This window comes from Pinus tabuliformis, chromosome 4_2 (assembly GCF_031772625.1).
Source record: "Pinus tabuliformis cultivar Carrire ecotype Pingquan chromosome 4_2, CPIR1, whole genome shotgun sequence".
In the NCBI taxonomy this organism is placed as follows: Eukaryota; Viridiplantae; Streptophyta; class Pinopsida; order Pinales; family Pinaceae; genus Pinus; species Pinus tabuliformis.
The window spans coordinates 203,621,804-203,628,933 of record NC_142304.1 but is presented as its reverse complement, the minus strand read 5'-3'; positions in this window follow the sequence as shown (position 1 = coordinate 203,628,933).

The window sequence follows — 7,130 nt, the reverse complement described above, 5'->3', positions numbered from 1 at the left end:
GCCGTGTCGGCCGCCCTACTGATCGCAATGCACCGAACACAGCATTCGGGAAGATTGAATGCCGTACCGTAAAAAGTATTCTGCAGTTTTGCGATTGGTTTGGTACTCCCTCTACCTAGATCTCCAGAGCAGTCCCTTTCGTTCCTTTTCAGACTCCTTAACGAAAAAGGTCCATCTGAGCACTTGTCACTTCAGGCTCATTAAAAATCGAAGGAGACTAGAGTCATCTTTTGTTTTTTCTCGAGTCTTAAAAATTGAAAAAACAAGTTGTTTCAAAGCGTCTAAAAATTTATTTTAAACGGAATATTCATACCCTTTTCCTACGTTGATCTTAGGTTGAGAAAATGGAGTCTACCAACCAAGGAATTCCCCTTGGTGGAAATCCTAGTCCCTTCTCCTCTTGGGGAGATGTTGGTGCACCCCATATGGCCACATTGTCGCTTCCAGGACTGACAATTGGCTTGCCAGTATGGCTCTTCTCAACCAATGTCGTTCAGAACACCACTATTCCTGAACAATCGAATCAGCAATTAGACGAGTCCAGAGTTGCCCACCAACCTTCCACTTCCTCTAATTCCTCCTCTCCTCCTTCCTCTTCGCTTGATGGGGCTGGCAAAGCCAAAAGTCAAGTTTCTAAGAAGAAGAAAGAGAAGAAGAAGAAGGAGCCAAAGGCGAATGGGGGAAAACGAGTGTCGTCTAGCGAAAATCCACACACTGCACCGAGCAGGCCTAAATCTCCATGTGTCATTTGCAAAGGAGACCACTTTCACAGAGATTGTCCTTGCATCCCTCGGATTCTAAGGGACTGGTCTCCTCGTTTGCACAATCCGGTGTCATCAACCTCTGATGATCATGTTGAAAGCACACCGTCAACTAGTGAAAGTGAAGCCCCAGGACAGAAAGGGAAAGCTAGATTTCCCTGTAAACTGTGCGAAGGCAATCATGTCGTCCACCATTGTCCCTTCTTAGACGAAGCGAAAAGAGTTTTGGATGATCGTCCGGTTTCACCGTTACGACTTCCTCCTGGATATAAAAACTCTTGCCGAGTCCGTTGCTAGTTGAGAATCCAGCTGGCCCACTCAAGTGGTCGGCTGAAGCGCCTATCATCGAAGATAAACCATCTGAATCCATACCAGACGAAAGTCAAAAGGTCGAAGCGGCATTTGACCCGGTCTTGCCTTCAGAGGTTTTATCTTCGGATGATGCAGTCACTAAAGAGAACAAGGATGACACCGTCCAAATTCTCTTCATCAACACAGACTCCGACGAACATGGGGGCAATCTACCCATTCCCTTACCGCAGGAGGGAAGTTCGTCAGAGCCATACCCGGCCGTCTACTCGGTCCCACCTCCAAGCAACCTAGTTGTCTCCTTCGACTGGAATCAACTAGGCAGACCCCGTTTACCAGCAAGCATACCATTCCGAATTATCGTTCAAATATATAGAATGGTGATGGCTGGTACCATCATAGATGAGGGGGCTTCTGTGAGTGTCCTTTCCTCTATTGCTTGGAAAGCGCTTGGTTCGCCATCGCTGTTGCCTGAGATGAGAAATCTGATAGGCTTTGATAAAGGAACCAATCGACCTTTAGGGATCCTTCCCAATGTGCCCATAACATTGAGAAGGAAGACAGTTCAAATGAACGTAATGGTAGTTCAAGGACCCTTAGATTACAATCTACTCCTTAGACGAGACTATATTTATTGCATCGGAGCCGTCGTCTCCTCACTCTTTAGAGTAATGTGTTTTCCGCACGAAGGAAGAGTGGTCAAGCTCGTGGACCAGCTTTCATTTCCCGGATCACGCATAGCAAATAGTCATACACCATCCCTAAATGGTCTCTTCACGCAAGAAATGTCTCAATCCCCAGTCCGTCCTCCCGATGAGCGCGAGTAATTCGGAAGGATATGACTGAAACCCAGGGGGCATGCGTCCTGGTCTGCTTCGGCAGGAAAACTTCGGGTATAGAGTAGGTTTCCACGGGAGAATATGACTAGTCTGTACCCCGCCCGTGATTGGAAGAGGGGTTATTCTAGAATAAGATTCTTTTGTCAAAGTTATGTGAGTTGGCGGGCATCGTCGCTCACCTTTGTTTATCTCGGTAGACATCGCCGAAGAAGTGTTTTGTTTGCACCGCGAATCGAACAATCTTTGGGTAACCTATAAGAGGTAGGCCTCTCCCGGTAAAACAAATGTTTTATTGGACTAAAGAAGGGGTAACCTTGAAACCATATTTTATACCTGGGGGCATGCAAACCTTTTGGAGTGCAAGCAAAGAGCGATTATTTATCTGTTTTTTGGATTAGTCGTTTCCTAACTTGCATAAAGAAAGGATGTGGGGCAAAAATCTAAAAGTTGTCGTTTTATATGAGACATTCTTATCATATGACTGGATTAATCGAGCAGTTTTAGCACATAGTTCAAGCTCGTTAAAAAATAAACATAAGACATGAGCAAATGTTTCCACCCGCGTTTAAGCTCGTTAAAAAATGAACTATTCCCCCGGTAAATAACCACCGTGAATGAAGCATTTCAGCCATTAAAGCCTTGGTCGTGTTTGCACCGTCACCTCCACTTTTCCATTGGCCGATCATTCACCTCCATTTGATTGTTTACCCATTTTGAGGAACAGCTGCGAAGAGTGATTTCACTAGCCATCCTTGTGACACTGCCGTGATTGGAAAATTCCAACCCTTACCTGGAATCAGCTACTACCCATTTTATCACTCGTTCCTCAAAAGACGAGTCTTCTTTAAGCTCTTTTCAACTGACTCGTAAAATATGAAAAGATTTCCGAGTTTTGGCCTTCCAACTCGTTAAAGTGACTGGAAGTGCTATCCCTCCTTTAGATTTTAATATTTTTGGACCTGAGGGATTATTGCACAAAAAGATCGAGCGCTTGTTTGTTCGGCTCATTAAAGCTATCGAAAATTCATCCCTTCTGTATTGTTTTATACTTTTTCGGACTTAAGGGATTAGATGACGAAAAAGGAATTTTGGAGTTACCTTTACGTACCTTTTCAGACTCTCTAAAAATGAAAAGGACCGAGTTATCTTTATCGTTAAACTCGTTAAAAAGATTAATAGCGACAAACTTGTCTTTAGACGAGAACGAGTTTCACTATCGCTAGGCTCGTTAAAACATAGCGATGGGTTTGCCCGAAGGGCAAATTATAGAACAAGCATATGTTATCCTCCTCAAGCTTGACAAAAATAAAGAGGTACTGGTCAGCAATGACTGGGGAAAAATTGGGAAGAAACTCAAAGAATCTTTATTGGTAGCAAGTCGCTCTTGAACATGACACTTCCACTCCGTGCCTGAGTCGGGTTGGGTTGTTTCATTCACCGGTCACATCACCATGGTCACGCCATACCATCCACATTTGGGGTAAATGCTACCAATCCATCACATAAGTGTCGCCGACATGTTCAAGAGAAGTCATCCAGAGAAGTCACCCGTGTCCCATATACTACCATACATTATGCTTCATTCTTTCATGACCGCCATCCTGAACCATATATCATCAGATCGTTTTCACCTCCATCAAAATCATTTGCTCCGTTCCGTGTCATTGATGTGGGATTCATTAAGGCCCTCCTTTGACGGATCGCTTCTTGTCGACATCAGCTCATTATCCAAGAAGTTCATCTAGGAACACCCCATTCAATACTTTGAAGCTTGCATGCCTCAATGGCAAGTTTCTCACTTCCGGCAACAGGTATACATCAATGACCTTCGACCGAAAGATTTTGCGTGGTGTTTGACGCCAAGTCCTTTATTCACACCATGTGAATTGTACTGCAGTACCTTGAGGGTCATCATCATTATCGGTGATTCCTCTCGCGCTTGTTAACAGTTTACATAATTGACTGGTAATCAAGCGATGTCTTTCCATGTTCGACTTCAAAACATTTCTCACATGGATCGACTTGTACTTCGAGTGAAGATTGGACGAGATTGAAGACCCCGGATCTAGTTTCATCCATCCGGGCTGCGATATATATTCAGGAAAATAAAGACATTGAAATGTACAGCATTGTAGCACAGATAATCATCCTACCAAAAGGATGATGGCTCTATCAGAATCATCAGTCTACCATCAGACGATTGTCTGTCCTATGTACATGAAAATGAATTTATAAAGCTGAGCATGGGAATGCCCGCCTCAGCTAGATCATGAAAACAGTATGAAGATAATGTATTGTATTGTATCTTATTACAGGTCTCCTCCCAGCATTGAAAGAACTTCGGATCCTCCTAATAAAGCATTTCACCCGATAAACAACCTCATACTTTACGGGGCAACTGTTATAGACATTTTTGTGCCCTACAGCTCTAAGCATGAAATGTCCATAAACCAAGGGATCCTAAGTCCCTAAAAGTGTTGTTCCGGCCCCTAAAGGAACAAGGTCAACAAATTACAGCTTCTCCCAGAAGTTCTCCACCAGAAACTGCTCAGAATCAGTCAAATCATGATCATTTCAGCTGCTCCACTAGCTAATTGCGTTGCATAGCACCCAAGTACACTAGCTAGGTGCGTTGCAACGCACCTAAATGCACTACCAGGGTGCGTTGAGCGGGAAATGACAAATGGCAGTGTCATTCCGCGAGGTGGACAGAAAATGGAAGCTTCCAGAATCTTCCCCAATGACACTTGCCTCACTGAGTTCGACCAAGGATGAGTAAGAGGCTCTCAGTCTCCAAGTGGAAGCAAGAACTGACAGAGAGAAGCCACTAGTCAGATCATAAGCTGACTCATCCTCTTTGCATACATCTATATATGGATCCCTCATCCCAGAGATCCAGAGGCTGGAATTTTGTACATTGCAGAGAATTGCTGTTGGTTTTGAGATAGATATCAGAGTATTGGGTGATTTATGCTTTGTTGGAGGTGAAGAGGGGATTCCTTTGCTGGGAGGTTGATGCTGGATCAGGAATCATCGGTTGTAACTCCTCCTAGACCTTCTTGTTATATCAATAAAACTATTTGAGTTTCTCCTACATGCTTGTGTTTCATTGATGTTTGTTATATTTGCATGTTTAGCTTAAATCTGATCCTAAGCTATTTATGAATATAAATCCATGTCTTTGTGTAGTTTCCTTCTTCTGTGATCTTACAGGAACTTGGTGAAGCTGGGCAAGTAAGGGAGCAGGTAGCTGGAAGCTGTCAAAGAGGAGAGAGATTGGATCAAAAGGACTAGCGCAAGACACAGGTTGGTTCATCCTATTCCTCTTCGTTTATAGTTCATAAAGAAGAATACGAAAGTAGTTTTCCTTGTTTGTTTCTAAGGTCACTATCACACCTTAGTGGGATAGGGTCGTTCTGAGTAGACACTTTTCCCGTTAACACCAGGTTCAGTATCTGGGATACATTATTGATGAACAAGGGGTGCATGTGGATCCAGCCAAGATCCAAGACATTCGGGATTGGCCATCTCCAACCACTCTGACAGAGCTCCGTAGCTTTCTAGGTCTTGCCAACTTCTACCGCAAGTTCGTGTTGGGGTTTTCTCATATCACTTGGCACTTGAGTCAAGGAGGAGTGAAGAAAAAATTCTTTTGGTCTGAATCTCAACAGAAGGCATTCACAGAGTTGAAAGATCACCTCTGCACGGCACCAGTGCTCACATTACCAGATTTGCAACAACAATTTGAGGTCGAGACAGATGCCTCTGACTATGCTATTGGGGCAGTCCTTACTCAACATGGGCATCCAGTAGCATATCGTAGTGAAACACTTTCAGACACATTCCAGAAGTATCCCACTTATGACAAAGATATGTATTCCATTGTGCAGTCCTGGCGACAATGGAAGCATTACATTTTGGGGAAGGAAACAGTCATCCACACGAACCACCGACCCCTGCAGTTCATACAGATCCAAGGGAAATTGCAGAATGATTTCCATCAGAAGTGGTCTACATACTTGCAACAGTTCCATTTGAATATCAAGTATAAGAAGGGCAGCACCAATAATGTTGCAGATTGCCTCAGTCGACCACCGATCATGGCGTTAACCACCATGCTCAACTCTTGTGGGCACGAGACTTCTGATTGGCCACCTCTATACAAAAGTGACCCAGAATTTTGCCACACATACCAGACACTCTTGGAGGGTCGACATGTTCCAAATTTTCACCTCCAGGATGCCCTATTATGCCACTTGGGTCACCTCTGTGTTCCTTCAAGCGAGCGTGCCAAGATGATTTGGGAAGCACACTACAATCAGGCTGTTGGGTATTTCAGGGTCGAGAAACGGTGGTAGTACTGCAAAAGTATTTATTTTGGCCGAATATTCGACAAGATGTCGGGAAGTACATCAGATCATGTACTACCTGCGCCATTGCCAAACTGACCATCAAGAAGCAAGGCCTCTACACCCGCTGCCTACCCCTAGTCTACCTTGGGAATCCATCTCCATGGATTACATGTCAAGCCTTCCTTCCACTAAGCATGGAAATGACTGTGATTTTGTGGTTGTCAACAGGTTCTCGAAGATGACCATTATGGCGGGCTGTAAGAAGAATATCACAGTAGAAGCCACTGCTAAACTCTTCCTTAAACGAGTGTGGGTGCACTTTGGGATCCCACAGTCTATCATCTCAGATTGGGACAGTCGGTTCCTCAGTACATTTTGGTCTAGTCTCTAGTCAATGCTGGACACCAAACTCACTAAGTCCACAGCCTTCCATCCTCAAATTGATGGCCAGACAGAGGTTGTTAATAGGATGATTATACACATTCTGCGCATGTACAACTCAAAGCATCCACGCACATGGGACAAGAGCCTCCCCTATGTTCAACACAGCTACAACCGAGATCTTCATAGCTCGACTGGCCATAGCCCTTTTCAGGTGGGCTTGGGATTCCAACCACTATGCCCCATTGATGTGGCCATGCCATTTGCAGCTACTCACACAGATTCGGCTCATGTCCAGTCTGAAACAGACAAGGCAACCAGCTTCATTGAACACATCAAACATATTTTCCAGTAGGTCCATGACATTCTGGAGAAATAAAATGCGAAGTAAAAGCAGCGGCATGATCAACATCGGGTGCCACACAAGTTTCAGGTGGGCGACAAAGTCTGGTTGCATTTGCAAAAGGAACGCCTTACTGGAGCCTATC